At 36.2% G+C, this 23722-nt stretch overlaps 1 protein-coding gene and 1 long non-coding RNA gene across 3 annotated transcripts in view; both read left to right on the top strand.

Annotated features, from left to right (window-relative positions):
- The window catches only part of LOC120429060 (uncharacterized), a 31936-nt gene extending 28086 nt beyond the window's left edge, over positions 1-3850 (top strand). Inside the window, exon 3 of the long non-coding RNA XR_005607205.2 lies at positions 3454-3850. This is a non-coding gene — a long non-coding RNA (uncharacterized LOC120429060). The remainder of the gene's footprint in view (positions 1-3453) is intronic.
- LOC120426464 (monocarboxylate transporter 12-like) overlaps positions 1-23722 on the top strand; it is a 362289-nt gene that overhangs the window by 178749 nt on the left and 159818 nt on the right. The gene's annotated exons all lie outside the window — the stretch shown is intronic.

Here is a 23722-nt window from a genome sequence, read left to right as displayed (position 1 = left end):
TAGTGGTGACTAGTGAAAACTGCTTTTACCCGGTGCATTTTGCCCCATATTTTGGTGCATTTTGCCCCGTTGTTGTAGTGCATTTCGCCCCAATGTTGCGGTACATATTGACCCGCATGGTTGTTTGAAATGAATAATAGTTGGTTTAGAACAGCGGTTCTCAACCTGGGGTATGTACCCCTGGGGGTACCACGAGCAGTCTCAAGGGGTACCGGAAGACAAACCCCGTAATGGCGGGCATTTGAATGATATCCCGGACAAAATATTTGAGAGAAACAAAAAAATAACGCAACATTTTTTTTTTGTAGATTATTTAATTTACTTCGCTTTTGCTAATCGAAAAAAAGCAAAGTAATCCACTTTAATTTCGTCTCCAAAAATGCCACCGGGTCCGACTGGGATTGAACCCAGGCCATACTGGGGTGAGAGGCTACCACGCTAACCACTGCGCCACCGGACCCGGCGCTAATCGATTATCATTAAATTTGAAAAACAACTATTTTGAATTATAGAGCATTCTACGTGCGTATGTATTGCGTGTACGAACACGAAAATAAAGTGAGGTTAAATTTTGTCAGCCAGCAAAACCGAATGGTGCGCTAGTGTGCGTACGCGAAATGTCATAAGGCTCTATCGATTGATTCATTCAAAATGGGGGCTGTCCATACACAAGTGCTATAAATATTTTCGAAAATCTGTACATTGAGATGGCATGTTCTGATCACAAATCTTTGGCAAAGTTTATGATATGGTTTTCCCTGAAACATTTTTTTCGAATTGTTGGCCAAGCTATGATTTTAAAAAAATCGACAATACACATAGCAAATATTTAAATGAGAAAAATTGCTTGCATTTGATAAGAAATTTCATTAATTTAAATAAAGTGTACCGTTTTTTTAGATTATTGTCCTTTTTTTCTTTAAATGTTTGTCTCATATCTGGAAAAGAAAGAAAGAAACTACCATCTCTTAGAAAAATTCAATAGGTTGGTAAAAGATTCTAAAGTTTCATTATTTAACATTATTTTTTCGACCTGTCTTTTAGTTTTGACAAAAATTAAACTTAGGAAAAAATGTTGTTATTGTAATGTTACCCAATAAGGTACCTAATTTTTTTATTGACATTATCTTGGAAAATATGGATCCCATTTTCAATGTTACAAAAAAATGTGTGATTAAGTGATTTTTTTTTCAAAATTTTTCTATTTCAATTTCATGATCAAGACTATTCTTCAAAATTATCAAACAAAACACTCTTTTGAAATATTATCGTGGTGTTGTTTAAAAGGTAAAAATGTTCAATGTTCAAAGAAGCAAATCTTAGGGATCGGCAGCCGAAGCCGCTAACCACCGCGCCCCGAGGCCCCAACAACAACAGCTGTTTTAGCCTTGTTACTGTACAATATTTGGATATTTTTAATAGTTTCGGATAGAACAGACACAGAACATCTGAAAAAGTGCATCGTTTTCCAAATTTCAAGCTTTAAAGTGCTCTAAAAACTTCTGTCCCTATTCATACTGTAGTCCCGATTCACCCCAGATGACTGTAAAGAATTTTTTTAGAGATGCAAAATATTTGATGTTTTTAACTAAAAATAGTTACAACTCGAAAACTTAACTTTATCAAAAAGTTTTTTAGTTAAATTTACAATATTTTCAATTCAGCAGGAAAGAAAAAATGAATCGAAGAAAAGTAGGGGAAGGTGGGGCAAGAGGTACAATCGCTCGTATGGCCGTATTTTTTACAATTTTGATGTTTCCGGTATGAGGAATTGTTGCTAGCAATGCAATTAGTTGATTCTACTACCACATAACCGCCAAAACAACGTAGACGCCACGGGGAATGAATGTTTTTTTTTCAAAACCTTTGTTTTATTATAATATTTGGAAAGTACAAAATAAGGCTTAGGGTTCGTTTTAAGGCTCATTTTATCAAAATGCATTTTTTCCTGGATCAGTAGTGTCCAAACCAATGATTTGCACCTATTATAAAATATGTTTTATCATTTCGTTGCTTTTTATTGAAAGCTTTTAAAAAACCTTGTTTAAGTGGGCCAAGTGTACCACATGGATTTTAAGAATGGAACAAATAACGAATTTCTGCAAAAACATATTTTATTGGGATATTGATGCATAAAAGTACTTAAAAACTGATAAAAAATGTTCATGCAAAATATAGCAATATTATAAAAAAAAAATCTATTTATCTACAAAAATTATTATTTTTTCGAAAAACGATCAAATTATTAGTAAAATATTATTATTACAGCTAAAAATTAAAGAAACGTTTCAAATACAATCTAATCTGAATTGTAAGCAAAATAACATGCTATTATATGGATTGTTCCACTTGTCCCAACGGGTTGTTCGTCTTGCCCCACTAGTTGAGTAAAACGTACTGAAAATCAATAATTTTATAATCTATTTTTCATCGTGAAAAACTGGATTTTTTAGAAACTTGTTCTATCAAAGTCTTAGTCAAGACCTGGGATAAGATGACTATAAAAAATTTCGACAGAATTTTTTTACGTTTTTAATGGATTTTAACGAGCATTTCCTTAGCTTGCCCCACTTTCCCCTACATGGGCATTGTTTGGCCTACCCAGTACTTGTTTTAAAACAATTCTAGACACAAACTTTAAACTATTAACAATATTTTTCGATTTTTTTTTAATATTTAATAATTATTTTTTTTCATTTTAAGTGTTTTTGAATAACCCTGAGTCAATGCGGTTTCAAAAACACCCAAGAAGCAAAAAAAAATTTTGGTCCCAGAAAATTCCAGATTTAGTTTAAATTCTATCAATATCTCCCGAGTTACAGTTACAGAACATTTAAACAGATTTTTTTTCTCCAAAATTTATGTTTCTCATACAAAAAAAAAAACGATATTTGGAATTTTAAAAAACTCTATATGCGAAAAAATTCATGTTAAAAAACTAAGGGGTACCAGCAGCTTAAGCAAAACGAAAAGGGGTACCTAGCCAAGAAAAGGTTGAGAACCGCTGGTTTAGAACATCGAACAAAATTTTTCCACAGTAATTCACTAATGGTTGAGAAAACACTATGGTTGAGAAAACACTAAGGGGGTGCATATTACCCCCTCTCCCCGTAAGTGAAAGAGTTCATAAAAAATGAGCAGTTTATGCGCTACTAAGAACCAAACATTACCACGTCTTTAAACCCTTTTTGGTCTGCGATGAAAATATTTCTCACCATAAACAGACTGCAACTTCATCGTAACTTCAACTCCATACGAAGTATCGCGTTTCAATCGTCACTGCCAAATTCCACGCGTGGGAATTCCCGCGGATCATCATTCGGGCGGTTTTGAGAGACGACATGCCCCGTTGGTCCGCAAAACTAAGCCTTAAAATATCGGCTACTTTATCATTAAGACCTCACTTGTATCGCACCGTGAAGTATAATCCAAACTGAGGTTCTCCTTTTTCAGGTGAGTTATAAGCGGCTGCAAGATGCAATCAAGCTCCCATAAAGTTAACGCGCGAGAAATGCGAAAATTCCTCATTTTTTGGTCCACAAAATTTATTCCAGCCGGTTGCAAATCGTCGTCGTCGTCACTGTCAGTCAATAAACATTTATTAAATCGAAAGACATTCCGGCTTAACGGCGACTTTTTTTTGCTGTGAACGTGATGGAGACTGGGATTCGAAAAACAAATTTATAAATATCTTTAACTTACACGAGGTATTTGGGGCTTGAAGTTCAGGCATCTGGCAGGAAGAATCATTTGGCTACCGTGAAATTTAAGCCTCGATACGACCATTGGCGGCCAACTGGGTGAATATCATGTTCGAAAAAGATTTACCAGGAAAAATTGACCAAAAATCAAACAGAATCAACTTTGCCAGGCAACTTACACTCAGTTGCATGAATAAATTTTATTACAAAAGAATACAAAAATACAAATTTTGAACGGAACATAAAAAAAACTTTATTTCACCTTTCTTTCAGAGAACAGTTCAGCCAGCTTTTTGAGACAAATAAATTCATACCTTCATTTTATAAAACCCCAACGACACTGCCCTGACCACGAACCAGTGTGGATGACCTCACAATCAATTAAGGGGAAGAGTAGTGTTGGTGGTGGTGGATGTGGTCAGTGCACAACAAAGGAAAGGTCCCAAATTTATCAACGCACTTCGTTTAAGCAAATTTATGATGTTCTCCGATTTTTATGCTTCATTAAGTACCCTCTCCCTTCACCTTCGGCTTTTGGATTCGTGGTGGGGGGACAATTTAAGGGACTCTGAGAGAGGGGCATGTCATTAAGCATCTTTTTATTATATCTCTCTTTTTGGGCAAATCTTGCGGTGGTAAACCACTCATATTTTTATTGGCTTCTTCGACAGTTGGTTGTTTTTTCTTTAATTTGAAAATTACTATATTTTATTCGTTTCTTCGATCGGATCTGTTGCACATTTACTTCTTTTTTCTCGCTCAAAAGTTTTTTTTATTCTTTATTCCCTGCCACAAATTCATGCTGGAAGAAAGCTTAATTTATGGTCGCTTGTTCGAAGTCCTGCTGTTTACTGATGAGATTTTTGTTTGTCCAGCCGATTTGGGCTCACAATGCATCTGTCCACACAGAACACGAGACTCTCACACTGGGGTTATCATTACCAGCGGCGTCCAAAGTTATAATTTCAAAATTAAATAATCAAAGCCCCCTTTATAGGCGCCCCTTCCCGCCCAGGCCACAATACGTGCGTTTTAAGGTAAAAATCAAACAATGAGTAAAATACAGGCCCTCAACGATAAGCATGCAAAATTAATTTAAAACGCATATCATTAGCATCATTGGATTGTGCACAGCTCTCTGTCTCTCGCCCTTTTTCTTCTCGGGAAGAAGATAATAATAATTTGGCTCGTAAAATTATGACCACGGGACTGAAAACAAGGTGGTCGTCGTTTTTTTTTACAGCCGATCAAGTTTGTGATGTTTTTATGGCATATGAACAAAAAAAGGCCTCCTCTTAATTTGGTCAAGCGTGCCAATGAAACTGATGGCCCGATAGCAGGTCGACGTTGTTAATTGATGCATTGCCTGATTTGGATTTATTTTAAGTGAAAGGTGTTAGCTGTAGTATATTTAAATAATCTGGACGATGATTGGTAGGTAGCATGTCAAAATTATGATACGATGGAAGTTTTCTTAAGTTCTAAAAAAAATTGGAAAATATTATCGAACCCTTAACTTACCACACATACTGACCTACCTCAACTCGTTTGGGGTCCCCAAAATCACGTGCATTTTGAATTTTTCAAAAATAGTTTGTCTTGTATGGAGAATTAGGGTGGTTCGTCGCTCTTGCATACAACCCAAAAAATGCATGCAATTTGTAGGAGAACCGAACCGTCCTAATTCTCCATACAAATTTTGGAGAAAAACCATTCGGTCCAGAAAAAACTATTTTTGAAAAAAATCAAAATTCACGTGATTCTTCCCCAAAGTTCATGCTTCCCCTCGAGTTAAGTCTGCGCAGAAATTTTGTTGGTGGTGTTATTTCTCCTTCAAGATATTTCCAAAGTCCGTACACTGAAATCAAAAAGCACCAAATTCCAAAATTCTAGGAGTTTCGCCACCTTTTCTTATTAACTAATCCAAAAAACCCAATTACTAAATACGGAAAGGAGCCAAAATTCCTAGAATTTAAGAATTTGGTACTTATTTTATTTCAGTGTATGAAATCAATTTCGCCCCAAACCCAGTTTTTCCCCCACTGTCTATTTTGGCTATGATTACATAGCAAACATTCCAGACAAACAGAAAAAAACAAGCTAAAATGATGAAATAGTACGTGTCACGGCGTTAAATCAAGCTATTATTTTAATACCAGCTCCAGTGTTTAAACTCAACCACACTGACAGACTGGAAAAGAGGAAAATCCTTTCGTCAAACAAGCAAATCACCCTGCTCCATAAAGCAAAGAAGGACTTAAAAACGTTTAATCATTATCCTGCCCAGTCCCTTCTGAATATTGAGAACCATTTTAGATAAATGTCAGTCATTTCCAAAAGGGCGAGGAGAGAGGAGAAAGGGGAGGTCACTCCGTCACCCGTGTGACAGGACCGGAAATTTATGATCTAAATTGGGCACATCGAAGGGCCCAAAGGTCCGCTGCACTCCTGTCCAGTGCCGTGCAGCCTGTCACTCTGGACGTCACCTTCTGACAGATGAGCTCCGTTATTGCCCGGTTCAAGACCAGCAACCCAGACAACATCTCAGCAGCTTTTTAGCCAGAAAATAAGCAAGCCCCTCTCGCCAAAATGCCACGTCACGTCACTCGATAACCACCGCGTAGTGGGCTGTGATTAAAATTTAATCTTTGCTTTGTTTTTAACCCCCCCACTTGCCGGATGATCGCAGCAAGCAGAGTTTGAGTTACTTGGGTCCTTTTTATTCGCTGCTGAGAAGAAAGATTTTTAGACTTGAGACAGTAAAAATGTTGCAAAAGTAGAATCGATAAAAATTACTTTTGAAATATTAGTAGAAAGTAGTTATCAACGTTTTCGTAAATCGACTTTTAAATGTATTCTTTAATTTCCTTAAATCTTATTCCATCAATTACAACAATCCCATATTACTGGAAAGACAAAAAAAACTTTTTTGTCTTTTTGCCTTAAACAACATTAATAATTAGGCTTAGTGATTTTTCACGCTCGAAAATTTCAAATTTCACGGGGACCTCTATTTCAAAACACTAAATTTCACGCAAATTTCGCGGAACGTGAAAAATGTTTAAATAACTCTGAAAATCTTGTGTTTAACGAACAGAAACTACTTTTTATGCTTCATTATCATTATATTCATTATTCTTCAATAAAATAAAAAAATCTTCACTTCACCATTTTTTGATATGTTATGTGAAATTTTCCGAGGAATCCGATAAAAATATTTTCAAACAAAGGCTCTTTGGTCCCGAGACCTTCAAAACAGCATTTTAAGTTTTCATACGACCTTTTCAAATGTTAAGCTGGATTTTTGAAACTTCTTACTATTTTTCCCAAATAGCCCAACTAATCACCTTTCTTTTGCGTCTAAGACAGCTAAAATCGGATGAAAGTGCGCGGAGATATGACTTTTTGAAAAAAAGTGGTTTTTGCGAAAATCGACGGAAATTGCCATTTTTCGAACTACCCTAACGCGGCGTAGGTCACCCTAATGGCCAAACAAAAAATACGGGTCTAATTATTGAATCTAAAAATTGAGCTCGATCGGAGAACTTTTTTTTCGAATCATGCTGTTTTCGTGGGGAATTGCTGTATATATATATATATATATATATTTTTGAAATTTACTGAACTGCTTTTTTAATATTCGACTAATAACGCTTAAAAGCTGGGTGCGGAATAGTGGTTCGCAAAAGGGCCTCAATTTTGAACTGTCAAAGTGGAACCAATTTACTGTTCGCCAAAAGTAGAGAGTATTGTTATCATCACACTTTTCAAAAACTAAATGAATTATCAAAGATAATCTAATTTGTAGCGAAATCAAAATTTTTATTCAAAATGAGAACAGAAAACGAAAAATGTAGTTAGTTTCACGGAAATCATTCACCCAAATAATCAAATTTCGTCAAAATTAAACAGGACTCAGAAAAAAACTGAAGTGTTTTTAGTGTTGAAAAATTTGAAGTGTTTTAGAAGGTGATTTCAAAGACAAAACAAACTTTTCATTTTATTTTGAATAAAACAAAGCTTGATTATTTTAAATTCTTTTGAAACTATACCTTTCAAATAAAATAGCAGTAAAATTTGTATAACAGAGCAATTCTCTACGAAATCGGTATTTTTTCTTCAATTTAAATTTTTGTATTTTTTAATCCGACTGAAACTTTTTTGGTGCCTTCGGTATGCCCAAAGAAGCCATTTTTCATCATTAGTTTGTCCATATAATTTTCCATACAAATTTGGCAGCTGTCCATACAAAAATGATGTATGAAAATTCAAAAGTCTGTATCTTTTCAAGAAATTTTTTGGTGTCTACGGCAAAGTTGTAGGTATGGATACGGACTACACTAGAAAAAAATAATACACGGCAAAAAAAATTGGTGATTTTTTTATTTAACTTTTTATCACTAAAACTTGATTTGCAAAAAACACTATTTTATTTTTTTTTATATGTTTTAGAGGAAATAAAATGCCAACTTTTCAGAAATTTCCAGGTTGTGCAAAAAATAATTGATCGAGTAATGAATTTTTTAATCAATTCTGATTTTTTCAAAAAATCGAAATTTTGGTCGCAAAAATTTTTCAACTTCATTTTTCGATGTAAAATCAAATTTGCAATCAAAAAGTACTTCAGTGAAATTTTGATAAGTTGCACCGTTTTCAACTTATAGCCATTTTTATGTAACTTTTTCATAATAGTCGCAGTTTTTCATTTTTTAAAATTAGTGCACATGTTTGCCCACTTTTGAAAAAAAAATATTTTTGAAAAGCTGAGAAAATTCTCTATATTTTGCTTCTTCGGACTTTGTTGATATGACCTTTAGTTGCTGAGATATTGCACTGCAAAGGTTTAAAAACAAGAAAATTGATGTTTTCTAAGTCTCACCCAAACAGCCCACCATTTTTCAATGTCGATATCTCAGCAACTAATGGTCCGATTTTCAATGTTTAAATATGAAACATTTATGAAATTTTCCGATCTTTTCGAAAACAATATTTTCAAAATTTTGAAATCAAGACTAACATTTCAAATAGGCCAAACATTAAATATTACGCCCTAACTAATTTAAAAAACGTTACTTAATCCACCCTTAGGTGGTTGGCGCCTTCCTCACATTTAAATGGTGCTATCCAAAATGCAAAAAGTGCGTAAATAACACTTAAGTGCTTATAACTTTTGATAGGGTTGTCAGATTTTCAATGTTTTGGATGCGTTGGATAGCTCTTTTGAATACCTATCCAACGATAGGTCGCATTAGAGATCCGGACAACGTTTTCATCAACATTTCTGAGATCCGGTCTCCAAAAAGCGTATAAATAACACTTAAGTGCTTATAACTTTTGATAGATTTGTCAGATCTTGATTGTCTTGGACGCGTTGGGAAGGTTTTTTTAAATACCTTTCTGAAAATGTATAGCATGACGGGTTTTCTTACAAAAACCACCCTTTTTACAATCTTCCGGATTTTGTTAAAATCGTTTTTTTAGCATAACTTTTGAAGTACTTTACTAAACTGCATGATTTTTAATAGCGACTTATGGGACCCCAAGACGGATCGAATGACGCCAAAACGGATAAAATCGGTTCAGCCAATTTTGAGATAATCGAGTGACAAATTTTTGATCAACATCCCACCACACACACAGACATTTGCTCAGAATTTGATTCTGAGTCGATAGGTATACATGAAGGTGGTTCTAGGAGGTCTAATTGAGAAGTTCATTTTTCGAGTGATTTTATAGCCTTTCCTCAGTAAAATGAGGAAGGCAAAAATGAAAAACTGCGACTATTTTCAAAAAAGTCACTTAAATATGTCTTAACTTGAAAACGGTGCACTTTATCAAAATTTCACTAAAGTACTTTTTGGTTGCAAATTTGATTTTACATCGAAAAATGAAGTTGAAAAATTTTTGCGACCAAAATTTCGATTTTTTGAAAAAATCAGTATTAATTAAAAAAATCATAACTCGGTCAATGATTTTTTGCACAACCTGGAAATTTCTAAAACATATAAAATAATAAAAAAAATTAAAAATAGTCTTTTTTTGGCAAATCAAGTTTTCGTGATAAAAAGTTAAATGAAAAAATCACCAATTTTTTTACCGTGTATTATTTTTTTTCCAGTGTAGTCCGTATCCATACCTACAACTTTGCCGAAGACTTCAAATCGATCAAAAAATTCCATCAAAAGATACAGATTTTTGAATTTTCATACACACAAAGAAAAAATACTCTAAATTTAAAAAGATCGTTCGTTGGATTAAAAGTTCGCGTTGGTGAATATTCGTAGAAAGTTGAAAATTTTTAATTTAAAAGTTGGAAAGTTTTTGATACTACCATGCATTTATGGAACAAAATCGTTGTATCAGTAAGAGTTTTTTACTTTTAATAAAAAAAAAAATAAAACTTTTATAGCAAAAATAAACAAAATTTAATATTACAGCATCATTTTGAGAAAAATGTGCTGGATTTTAATTCACTATTTTTATTTTTAAACATTTTTTTTTGTATTTAACGTTTCTGCTTCGAGTTGGCCAACTTCCGAGTCCAAGCTGTATCGATCCTTCCGGTCACGTCCAAATACCTCAGGCAGAGCCGGATCCGGATGGCTGTTTCGTTGCGCAGTAGCATCGTAGCCTTCATTTTAGAGCGTGTCAGCGATGTAGAGAACAGGGTGGTCATGTTATCCGCCTTCATCAGGACAGGCTTGGAGGAGACGGCCGTTGGCGGATTCGGGAAGGGTAGTCGACTTTTCCCGGCTGGGAAGTAATGTGCCTGGGAGGTTCACGATCTTGAGGCTGATGAGGATTCGATTTCGATCACTTCGTCCTCCTTCGAGAATGGCACACATTTTGCAGGCTCGCCGTCTAAGTTCACTCGGCCGAAGCTGCGCCATCGCGAGGTGATCGTTTGCGAGCGGGTAGTTGCTGAAAGAGTTTTAAAATAAGTAAAGTTGGCTAGACACTGAACACTTTCTCAATACTGACCAGTGACTTCTTCGGTATTCCGTTGAAACCGAGTGCAACATCCGCGCTGACCACCTCCAATTATGCTTCTCGTCGTCCTCCTCTCCCGTCGGATCCTTTTCCTCGCCTTGAACATTAACTATTTCGTACTTGTTCAAAAACTAGATGTAAATCGACTTCAATGCAGCAATGCAGCATTATCTCCTCGATGATCTCCGGCAACCGGCGCAAATTCACATCGTGACCTCCGATCTTCGGTAATTGCATGGTTACAGGTTTCGTTTGATAAACGGAAGGTCGTGGTTTGAAACCCACATGGCTTGGCACCACCTATCCTCGTACTTTTCACATGTTTCGAGGACCGGCTGTGCTCTGTATATTTGCATCTGCGGAGTGCGCTGGGCCCAACCGCAAAATGTGCTTGGAGGGACAAAAAAAACTGCTTAGCAAGAGTCCCGGGCTTTTGGGATTTCACTGGGAACACATCCTAAGTAGCGTAATAAAAAAGTGCACTTCAAAAAAAAATGAGAAATTGATAAATTTCACAAATTTCACGCCGTCCACGAAATCGTCAAAAATCACTAATCCTATATTAGTAATTAAACCAGGGTATTCACTCCCTTAATTCTACAGTAGTTCATAAGATTATTTTTATTCCTATTTGAGTTTGGTTAATCATTTTGAGAAATTCCCTACAGCTTCCCAAAACATAAAATTTCACTGGATTTCGCGGAAAAAGCCAAATTTCGCGGATTTCACGCTGTCCGCGAAATCGGGAAATTTCACTAACCCTCCAATAACCCATTTTGGAAAGATATGATAGATCGACCATCTTTCTAGATTTGAATTCAATGAAGTGTAAAATTATGCAATATAAAATCAATAAAATATTAGAAAGAAGCTTTGTTCGCTCCATCTATTCTCGCAAAACGACTTTTTAAAATACTTATTCATTTAAGCAATAAAATGGAAAAGTCGTGTCTGTTATTCATAACTTGTGTAAATTTCCCATCCTTTTCACTGTGCCCTCCACCCCATCATCGAGTTGTCCCGGCTGTCGGTCAACGCCGCTGCGAGCATTTCCTTTTCGCTAAATTACATGCATTTTTGCGCCCAAACATGCGTGAAAATTGGAGAGAGAGGGCGGTGTCGTTCTGCCAGGCTAAATTGATTGTTGAATGGTTGAGAGATTGACGCTGCCCCAACTGCACTGGCACAAGGTGGCCCACCCAAGGTTCGGGGAAGGTGGGGGACAGGGTGGATTGATGCATAAAATAACCGTTTTTACGAACACCCCAACAGCCAAAAAGGTGCAGCGGGGCGTTTTAATTAATTGATAGTCTATCTTTCAATTTTACGAGATGCCACGTGATATAAACATTTTTGAAGACATTTTTGGCGGCGCGCATCGAGAAGGGGAATTAAAAAGGGTGTCGGACAGATGGTGCGTTTTAATCACTCCGATCGGCGGTCGCTTTATTTCAGCAGGCATTAATTTCGGCGATGCCGATCGGATTTGTCAAGCTGTATTATAAAGATAGTTATCATTTATAATTATGTTGCTGCCCAGCTACATTGGCTGCTGTTGTTGTTTTACCAAAACGTTGTGAAGGGAAAATATACCCGATTTCAGTCTACTTAGCTGAGAGAACCGTTTAAGATTTTGTTTCCCCTTTTTAGTAGGGGAAATTCTCGTATGTGTGGTAGGTAAACCCTCCACTGCTCAAATTTTATTTTCGATGATTTTTATTTTCCACGTGTTCAGGTGGTCATTTTAAACTTTTGTTCTATGAAAAACTTTACTTCTCTTGTTTTACTTTTCTTTTGTTTTATTTTAAGTATTTTAATTTGCATTTTTCTTGTTTAGTTTATGTTTGTTTTTGGTAGTATTTGGCCTATTCTACCACCTCCTATCATTACATTTTGCCTATCAACTTTTTTCATGTTTTTACAGTCAATTTTTCCATTTTTGCTCGTTTTTCACATTTTCTGTTGTAGAATGGCACCATATCTGGGACACCAAAAAAAATCTGCATATTTCTTTTTACCTAAAATATAAAAAATGCTACTAAAAACCAAAGCCAAAGTTGACTCCCGAAAATATGACATTTCATAAACATTGGTAAAGTCATATAAAACAAATCAAACTTCCAACCCAAAATTTTCCAAAAATTTTGAGAGTTGTCCTTTCTAATGCTGTTTTGAGATCAAAAATTGGTTGAAAAATGAATTTTCGGCGAATTTTTAGATCGAAGCCCGTCTAGAGGCGGGGTTTAGCACTCGCTCCTGACTCTAACTGATTTTCACTATTTGTCCGATTCAATCTTTATTTGTTTTGAATTAGTCTATATTATTATTCCATAAATACATTTACACCAAAAAATATTTTATACCTCATACACTAAAACTCCCGTTTACGCGCAGGCGTTAAGTTTTTTATTTGGTTGATTTTTCGAAACCAGTGTTGTACATTCTTTTGAAAGCAATTTGCGTAACGTTTGAGCGTAAACCGGGGTTTTAGTGTAAAAGTAGGGTGTTTTAACCATTAGTGGACCCCCTAGTAGAGCCGAAGCACATTTTCCCAAATTTTTAAATATTTTAAGCATTTTTACATAACCCTTTGTACAAAACAATGAAAACTGAAGGCTTTTGAACAATTTTGACTATTTGTTCATCAGTTTATTTGCTTTTGAGCAGAAAAAAGCCATTTGAAAAAAAAAGTTTTTTTTGCCTGTTATGGACCTCCTTTTCCTATAGTGGTCCCGGGCCCATAATCCGATTGTGGACCTGGGTCCACTGTAGGCAAACTGTTATTTTTATACCAAATTTAACCGATATTTGATGTTTTGATGCATGGTGTAGGTCTAGTGATAGATATAATGAATAAAAGATGGATTTTGCTTACTTTTCATAATAAACAAATATGTTTTGTTAACAAATTTGACTTTAAACAACAGCAAAACCCTAACAGACATTTAAACACATTTATTTCCGAAAAAGATCAGAGAAAACGTTTCAAAAACCACTGTAAACATAAAAATAATTAAAGAAAAGTAATTTTGATGCACCTAATAATTACATGAATGGTTGGCCAAAACTAAACAATACAGTTGTTTAAAGTTGCTGATAAAACCACGCATGTTTATTTAAAAAAATGTTTTGTTCTTGATTTATTATTATAAAATATCATTTCAAACTGCAATTATGATGCTTCAGTTAAGTTTAATTGACTATAGTTACGGCTTCAGCATTTTTGCTACTTTTAACATGAAACAGCTATATTTATACTCACAATTGAAAAAAAAAGCGTTTGGGTTGATAAAAAACAAGCATTTATTGAATGTTTAAGAGAAACTTTTGCTTAAATACACAGTTGTCTACATTTTTGAAGGTTTAATTAGCAGGGGTCCACTTTTGGAAAAAAATGGATTTTCGTTGTCCTATATTGGACCCCCCTAATTTTTGCTCGAAAAAGAGCAGTTCTTCGCTTTATTTTAGTAAAGTTCCTTAAACTCACATTATTTCGACTTGCTGATTGATGGTTGGAATGGTTGGATAGTTAATTCAATCATAAAATATCAATGTAGTTTTGTAGTGAAAATTCTAGTGGCCATTCCTGATTTCAGATGTCGAACTCATAACACTTATTTTGGTGAAAAGGACAATTCAATATCAGTCAACATTGTTTGAAATGATGCTGAACATGCCAAATAAAAGATTTGCAGACAAAAACACGCTTTAAATTGGGATTTTATTGCTTTTTTCATCAAAAACCCTTCAGAGGGTCCACTATAGGAAAGGGGTCCACTAATGGATAACGTACCCTATCTTCATTTGCTATAATCCACATCCCTTCAACATTAAGCAGCATCATGCTTCACACGAGCTTTCAGCTTTTATAGCGAAAATGGGAATGCTTTCGTGATTGTGGCGCTCCATCCACGAGACACCACCTAGTGGAGGATAGCATAAACCTCGTGGTTAGTGTTCGTTTTGCGAAGCTTTTCTGGTGGATGAAATTTGTTCACCACCGTTCGCAAACTCAGATCGTGGAAACGCATGGTTGTTTTGGCACAGAGTCAGTAAATCGAGCCGATTTGAACATTTTTAAAATGTGTTTTTTTTGTTGCAAAAATGTCAAAAATGCTAACACTGACGTCCGCAAATAAATAAACATTTTGGAGTGAATATAACCCCGTTTTGGGGGTCTTTGAATCGATAGATTTGATTTTTCGTTCGAATTACGTCGTCGGAAATCCGCTGGCATCCAAACCGGTCCACGTTTCACAAGTCAAAAAAGCCAAACATTGTATGGAAAATGAAGACTTACTGTAATTATTGTTCTGATGGATCGAATATGAAATATGTTTTCATTTATTAAGTTTTCTGATAATCTTTCTTCCCACATCGGTCCCTGTATAATCGAATTAGAGAAAGTCGACTGATCTTTGTTACTTTCACAAGAATATTAAATTTGATTCGATCATTAAAAATAAAAAAAATACCTAAATCTTTTTAAAACAAATCCCAGAGCAAATAAGATTTTTTATATTTTTCACCATTAATCGTAATTGGATAGACCAAATTGGATGAAATTTTAATAGTCATAAGCTAACATTCTATATAAACTAACGCAGGTTGAACCAGGTTGAAAAAATGCAAGGTTGCAGAGAAATTTAATTTTGAACACCAAAAATAGTGGTGCTCTGGAGTAACCATGGGCGTTAGAGGGTTAACCAGTCTCATTAAAAAAGTTTTAAAATAAAAAAAAGTAAATTTTAAAACTCTTCCAAAAATCCAATAACTAAAATTCACGCAAATTTAAATTATTTTTAGGCCGTTGCAATATAGGGGAAATTCTCGTATGTTTGGCAGGTTAAGTACTCGCTCCGAATTCCATCAAATTCGATGATTTTCACTATTTAAATAGTAAAATATAACACTTCCTATTGAGCTATTTATCACTCGATTTCAGATAAAAACGCTGTTATTGAACGTCAAAGTGCTGATATGACAAGATTGAATTGGATGCTGTTCCCCTAGTAGGCAGTGCGTGGCCGAATGGTTACGCTGTCCGCTTTGTAAGCGGATGATTCTGGGTTCGATTCCCATCTGCTGCAACCTTTATGTTGGCCTGTGGCGCGGTACCACAAACAGTTCTCGATGTTATGATTATGTGTTTTTTGAGATTATGAGATATCGTTTTTATTTGATTAATTTGGTTGAAAATCAGAAAACCATCTGCTGCAACCTTCCATCGGATGAGGAAGTAAAATGTCGGTCCCGGCCTTGGTTGTTAGGCCGTTAAGTCATTCCAGGTGTAGGAGTCGTCTCCATGTCATAAATACAAACAACACACCAAACCAAACCTACTCCGGTGGAATCGCTGGCGGCGGTTAGACTCGCAATCCGAAGGTCGTCAGTTCAAACACTGGGGTGGAAGGTTCCTTGGAGTAAAAAGAGGTTTGGGTGCCCTCCCCATTCAAGCCTTCGGACTCCTAGGTTCGAGCAGAAACTTGCAATAGAGACCACAAATGACCCGGAGGTCGTTAATGTGGATGGTTTTATTTTTTTCCCCTTGTAGGTGTTCTTAGCATAAAGTTTTGAGCAAATGTTGAAACAATTTTATTTTGATGTATATTTTTCTTTCAATTCTTCAAATCATTAGTTTACCACACTTTTCATGTTAACTATAAATGAAAACACTTTGTGGATTCAATATTTCGACGCTTGTGTGCTATTTTGTGACACAGCAGGAAGCAGGTAGACTCTATTTACATAGATTTCGCCAAAGCATTTGACAGAATTTCCCACAAGATCATCATCAGCAAGCTTGGCAAAGTTGGTCTACCGCGGTGGTTGCTGACATGGCTAACATCAGTGTCTTGCGAACCTTCGTGGTGAACGGACACTAGAGCTGCGGTATTTTTTACTACCTAAGCTCAGAGTTATTTCAAAACAAAATTCACAGTCTTTTTAAAGACTACCTGAGTTATTTTCCAAAATTCTAAACAGTCTTTTCAAGACTAACCCCACCTGAAATTTTGTTGTATTTTACAAACGAAGCCATCTTTTTAAGAGAACTTTGCTTGCAAAATGCGTCAAAACAAAGGTAAACGCAAATCTTCTGAAGATTTGGTCGTTACGTCGGTGAAGCGTTTGAACGCTAAACCGGCTAACGGAAACAGAAAAAGAAAACAGCCTCTTCTGAGGTCTGATTCTGATTCTGAATGTGAGGTCAATCCTCCAATTCCATTGACAAACAGTTTCGGTGTTTTATCCGAAACTGATGACAAGGAACCTTCTCCTCGTACTGAGCCTTCTGCCGTCGAGAAACGAGTAAAGGCACCGCCAATTGTAGTGACTTCCGTCTCCGATTTGGCCAGCTTTCGAACGCAACTGAAGAATTGCAAGGAAACTTGCAATTTGAAAGTTTCGTTCCAGCTTGGTCGAAGAGGAGAATGTCGCTTGTTGACGGAATCTTTACAAGATCACCAAACTTTTGTTGGTTATTTGAAAAACCACAAACACAATTTCTACACGTATGAGACCAAGAATGCTCGTCCATTCAAGGCGGTCTTGAAAGGTCTCTCCAACGACTTGTCGGTGGATGAGATCAAAAACGAACTTAAGGTGTTGCTTGGCTTTGCCCCATCCCAAGTAATACCAATGAAGAAAAAATCAATCGGGAATATTTCTCGCTTTGGTTTGACTTCTCAATTTTATCTGATTCATTTCAACAGAAATGAAATCAACAATTTGAAACTTTTGGACAAAGTTCAGTTTTTGTTCCATGTACGGGTAAAGTGGGAGCATTTTAAGAAACATGGCGGTAATGGCCAGAATCTGACCCAGTGCCGGCGTTGCCAGGCATTCGGTCACGGTACTGATCATTGCGCCATGGTTCCAAAATGCATGGTTTGCGGGGATTCTTCTCACGACAAGGACAATTGTCCCGTGAAAGAAGTCACCCAATTTAAATGTGCAAATTGTGGTGGAAATCACAAATCAAATTTCTGGGATTGCCCCATCAGAAAAAAGGTTTTGGATTCTCGTGCTAAGCATCAGCCGAAATCCAAACCGAAATTTTCTCAAAGTCAGGTTGTACCTGCATCTTTAAATCAAACGTTCGTGCTGTCTCACTCGAACAATTCTAGAAATACCCCTACCGTGGAAAAGTTAGGTAACAACAATGGCATTTCTTATGCTAACGTCGTTTCGGGTTTATCCACGAATTTTAAATCCTCTACCAATCTTTCTGAAATTGGGCAGGTACCTCAAATCTCATTTGAAAATTTTTCTGCTGGCAACGCTTTGGGATCTTCTGATCTCGGCGATGTTACGTTTGAAAAAATGACATTTTTGCAAAACTCACTGTTTGGTTTGATTCAAACAATGAGTAATGCTACATCCATGATGGAAGCAATCCAGATTGGATTAAAATTTGCGAATGATGTTGTTCTTACCCTGAAGTTTAATCATGGATCTAAGTAATTCCATCAATATTATGAATTTTAATGCTCGCTCTTTAAAAGCGAAAGAAAATGAATTTTTCAACTTTTTACGAGTTCATAACGTGCATGTTGCTGTTATAACCGAAACATTTTTAAAAACTGGCACTTATTTGAAAAGTGATCCAGATTATAAAGTTATAACTAATAACCGAATGAATCGAAATGGCGGTGGAGTTGCAATAGTTATCCACCGTAGTATGACTTATAGCACGTTACGTGACTTTAAGTTAAAAGTTATTGAAAGTTTGGGCATTGAACTTGAAACTTCTTTCGGGAAAATTATGATTGCAGCTGCATATTTGCCATTCCAATGCACTGGGGAAAATAAAAATTATTTCAAAGGGGATTTGAATAAACTTACTCGGCATAGATCTCGATTTTTGATCATCGGTGATTTTAATGCCAAACACCAATCTTGGAATAATTCAAAAGTAAATTCCAATGGTAAAATTCTGTTCAGAGATTGCACTTCTGGTCTTTATTCGGTTTTATACCCAAATGGGCCAACTTGCTTTTCTTCTGTTAGAAATCCATCAACAATTGATTTGGTTTTGACAAATCAAAGTCAGTATTGTGGTCCTTTAGTGACTCATGCTGATTTTGATTCTGATCACCTCCCAGTAACTTTTTCACTTTCTCATGAAGCAGTTACCAGACCCAATAGTTCTGTGTTTAATTACCACAAAGCTAATTGGGACAGGTATCAGCATCATATTGAGAATAATTTAAATCATGATTTTGTTTTAGAAACCAAAGCTGATATTGATTCAGCCTTGGAATCTTTAACTAATGCAATTTTGGATGCTAGGAATATTGCTATTCCTAAAGTCCAAGTCAAATTTGATTCTCCCATTATTGATGACGATCTTCAGCTTCTGATTCGTCTGAAAAATGTTCGCCGAAGACAGTATCAACGTTCTCGTGATCCTGCACTGAAGCGAATTCAAAAAGATTTGCAAAAGGTTATTGACCACAGATTCACTCTCCTGCGAAATGAAAAGTTCGCAAGAGATGTCGAACAAATTAAACCTTATTCCAAACCTTTTTGGAAACTTTCAAAGGTTCTTAAGAAACCTCAAAAACCCATCCCTTCTTTAAAAGATGGTGATAATATTCTATTAACTAATGGGGAAAAAGCTCAAAAACTTGCTCAGCAGTTTGAGAGTGCTCATAATTTCAACTTGAATGTTTTGAGTCCTATTGAAAATCAAATTTCAATAGAATTTCAGAATATTGTTGAACAAGAATTTTCATCAGATGAAGTTTTTAATACGGATCTGAATGAAATAAAATCTATTATCAAAAAATTTAAAAATATGAAAGCCCCTGGTGAGGATGGCATTTTTTACATTTTAATTAAAAAATTACCTGAAGCAACTTTAAGTAGCTTGGTCAAAATTTTCAACAAATGTTTAGATTTGGCATATTTTCCCAGTAGTTGGAAAAATGCCAAAGTAATTCCTATTTTGAAACCGGATAAAAATCCTGCTGAAGCCTCAAGCTATCGGCCCATAAGTTTGCTTTCATCTATTAGTAAATTATTCGAAAGAATAATTCTTAATAGAATGATGACGCACATTAATGAAAATTCAATTTTCGCTGATGAGCAGTTTGGATTTCGCCTTGGGCATTCAACTACTCATCAGTTGTTGAGAGTTTCAAATTTAATTCGAAGCAACAAATCTGAGGGCTATTCTACTGGCGCTGTTCTTCTAGACATAGAAAAAGCATTTGACAGTGTTTGGCATAAAGGTTTGATTGCGAAATTGAAAAGGTTTAATTTTCCGATTTATATCGTGAAAATTATTCAAAATTATTTGACGGATCGTACTCTGCAGGTATGTTATCAGAATAGCAAATCTGATCAACTACCTGTACGTGCTGGCGTCCCTCAAGGAAGCATTTTGGGTCCAATTTTATACAATATTTTTACTTCAGACTTGCCTGATTTGCCCCCAGGATGTCAGAAATCACTTTTTGCTGATGACACAAGCATCTCCGCCAAAGGCAGAAGCCTTCGTGTCATCACAAGAAGATTACAAAAAAGCTTGGATATTTTCAATTGTTATTTGAAAGAATGGAAAATTACTCCAAATGCTGCAAAAACTCAACTTATTATTTTCCCTCACAAACCAAGGGCTGATTTTCTTAAACCAAAAAGTCATCACATTATAAAGATGAATGAGGTAAATTTAAAGTGGGAGGATCAAGTAAAATATCTTGGACTTGGTTTTGACAAAAACCTTACTTACAAGGATCACATTGAAAGTATCCAGGTTAAATGTAACAAATATATTAAATGTTTGTATCCACTTATTAACAGGAATTCTAGACTTTGTCTCAAGAATAAACTGTTAATTTATAAACAAATTTTCAGACCTGCCATGCTTTATGCTGTGCCGATCTGGACAAGCTGTTGCTTAACCAGGAAGAAAAAACTTCAGAGGATTCAGAACAAAATTCTGAAAATGATTCTGAAACTTCCTCCCTGGTTCAGCACCAGTGAACTTCATCAATTAGCCGAAGTTGACACTTTGGATGTTATGTCCAATAAGATAATTGATGCATTTCGACAAAAATCATTGCAGTCTTCAGCCGCATTGATCCGCTCTTTATATAGTTTATAAGTTAGTTTTAAGGTATCCCTTTTCCCTTTTGTACATGTAGGACCTCCTACATTTGAAATCACTGAATAGCGAAAGCTACAATATTTCATGAATAAATAAAAGTTGCTAGTATTTAAAATTGAGGTGAAAAGTCATCGTTTGTGATTGGACACTCAATAATATTTTAACTGAATGAATGTACATGGAAAAGAAATTTGAATAAATATTAAAAAAAAAAAAAAAAAAAAAAAACATGGCTAACATCGTACCTGGAGAATCGCAAAGCATACGTCAAGCACGGTCGCGCTCGCTCTGAACCGTTCCCTGTTATATCCGGTGTTCCACAGGGAAGCCATCTTGGCCCATTGCTTTTCAACCTGTTCATCAACGATATCTGCGAAATCATCAGGTCTGAAAAGGTGATGTTCGCAGACGACCTCAAGTTTTACCGTGTTATCAACAACACAAATGACTGTGCGGCGCTACAAGAGGATATGAATGCGGTGTTAAACTGGTGCCGGGTCAACGGAATGCTGATCAACGCAAGCAAGTGCAAGATTATGTCTTTCTACCGAGGAAACGCACCAACAAACTACCGCTATAAGGCCGAAGGAACGGACTTGGAGCTCGTCGACTCGATCAAGGATCTCGGCATCATAGTCGACAAAACGCTGTCTTTTAAGGAACACCTGCAAGCAACGATTGCCAAAGCACGAACCACTCTGGGATTCATTTCACGGAACACGCAGGAGTTTACAGACACGTCAACCTTGAAATGTCTATATTTTTCTCTGGTTCGCAGCACTCTTGAGTACGGGTTACAAATTTGGGCTCCCCGACAAATTGGAGACACTAACCTGTTTGAGAGAGTCCAAAAAACTGCCACTAGGATTATTCTGGGCCGGCTTCCAATAGAACATCCGGCAAGGTTGCTTAACTACGAAGAAAGGCTACATTTTCTGCGAATGGACAAGCTCTCGCGGCGCATCTCTTTCTTGAGGAGGCTATTTATGTTCGACGTTGTCAACGGGGTCACCGATTGTGAAGCATTGAAAGCATTACTTCCAGCCAACACACTGTCTAGGACCCTAAGGGACGCGGAGTTTATTCGTCTCCCAAACGATGGCTGGAGAAGCTTCTACAATCCATTTTATGTATGTTGTAAATGTTTCAATGTTGTATCCGACAAATATTTCCATGGAATGACAAAGTTAAATTTTAAGCATAGGATTAAGCGTTTAATTTAAATTCAGTCTGTAAAGACGGTGCTTCATAAATAATAAATAATAATAATAATTTGCTGTAAAAAGATAGGACGTGTCACAAGATAGCACACAAGCGACGATTTGATGAATGCTGTCCGCGAAATCACGAAAATTCACTAACCCTAGTTATAAAGCAAAGTTCTGATTTTTTAAAAGACCAAATAAATTATAAAGATCGTAAGCTGATGTTATGCTACATATTTCTCCTCCCAAGACAATCGTGCAGAAAGCCATAAACTTTTCACTTCCCAGTCCATTCCCACGTGCAATCCAGATCGAAGGGGCGGCACACAAAAAAAACTCACCGATCAACCATCGGCCAAAAAAATAACAGCAAAAATATGCAACAAAACCACTCTTTCGCCTCGCTCCATAACCCCCCTATCCTTCCCAAATATTATCTCGCCAGCTCGCGCAGTAATTACCAGCGGAGGTCACATAACTTTTTCAATTAAACAATTTGCCAGATTCCAACAGTTTTGGGGCCCTTTCGGGCACAAAACAAAGCCAAATCGTGCAGTTATTTTTCGAGCCCTTTTTTCGGTCCTGGCATTTCGGTTCGGCGGTTTTGCGCTCGGCAAGGCAAAATGGCCGAGCATAAATAAACAAATATTCCGCTGACTTTTGTTTCTGTACCAAAATGGACAAAATCGATTATTGGTAAATTAAATTTAAGAAGCTGTGGCCGTTTATGTTGGCCTGTGGCGCGGTACCACAAACAGTTCTCGATGTTATGGTTATGTGTTTTTTGAGATTATGAGATATCGTTTTTATTTGATTAATTTGGTTGAAAATCAGAAAACGTACTTTTGTGTCTAATGCATGTAACAACGGTTTTTTAGAAAACTTGGCATTAAAAAATTAATACAGAGAACATGAAAAAACTTACAAGCTATTGACATTTCTTTTAAACAAACGCAAACCTTCACGTAATCTACCAGCATCGATCTCGAATTGCAACAACCGCCATAAATCGTGAGCGAGCTGCAAAATTATTTCACGATCACGTTCTTCCTCTTCATGAAAGTGCAATTTGATAACCCATAAAGGGACCGACAGAGCATTTTTGTTTTGCTTTGAAAACCTTTTCGAAACTGATCCCCTGATTGGATTCAGTTTGAGACGGACAAAATGTATCGTTGGAAGTGTTAAAGTAAATAAAAAAAAATGGTTATGGTTTTTAACTGAAAAAAATAATTCAAAAAAGTTTATCACAGAAAAGGACGATAAGACTTTATGATCATCCCAACCATGCATCATTTCACTCAAAACTTAAACCAAAAAGAGGAAACCCCCCAGAAGGGTGGCATCTCTTTCAGCATTACCATATTGTAAGATCAGTTCCTAGCTGGACTCGGTCACTGGAAACGACCGGCGGCTCAACGACCGACGAAATAGGCGGCGGGCCAGATGCGGGCATAAAAATGTCAAAATCTCTTCCCCCCTCACTTCGTCTCACCATCCAGCTGCAGCTTTGTTGACAAACAAACGGAGCACGCGGTCGCATGATGGCGGCATCGAGCCAGAGTTAGGGGTGATCATGTGATTAAAAATGAAAGTTTTTTCAAAAAAAATAATATTTTTCCGACCGAATAAAAAAATTGCGAGCATGTTCAAACAATTATTCCTGATGTCGGAGAAGTGATAAAAAGCGAAATTTTAATCCATAATTTTTC

Source organism: Culex pipiens, chromosome 1 (genome assembly GCF_016801865.2).
Source record: "Culex pipiens pallens isolate TS chromosome 1, TS_CPP_V2, whole genome shotgun sequence".
NCBI lineage: Eukaryota > Metazoa > Arthropoda > Insecta > Diptera > Culicidae > Culex > Culex pipiens.
The sequence above is the reverse complement of the archived record's forward strand: the minus strand, read 5'-3'. Positions and strand labels throughout refer to the sequence as shown.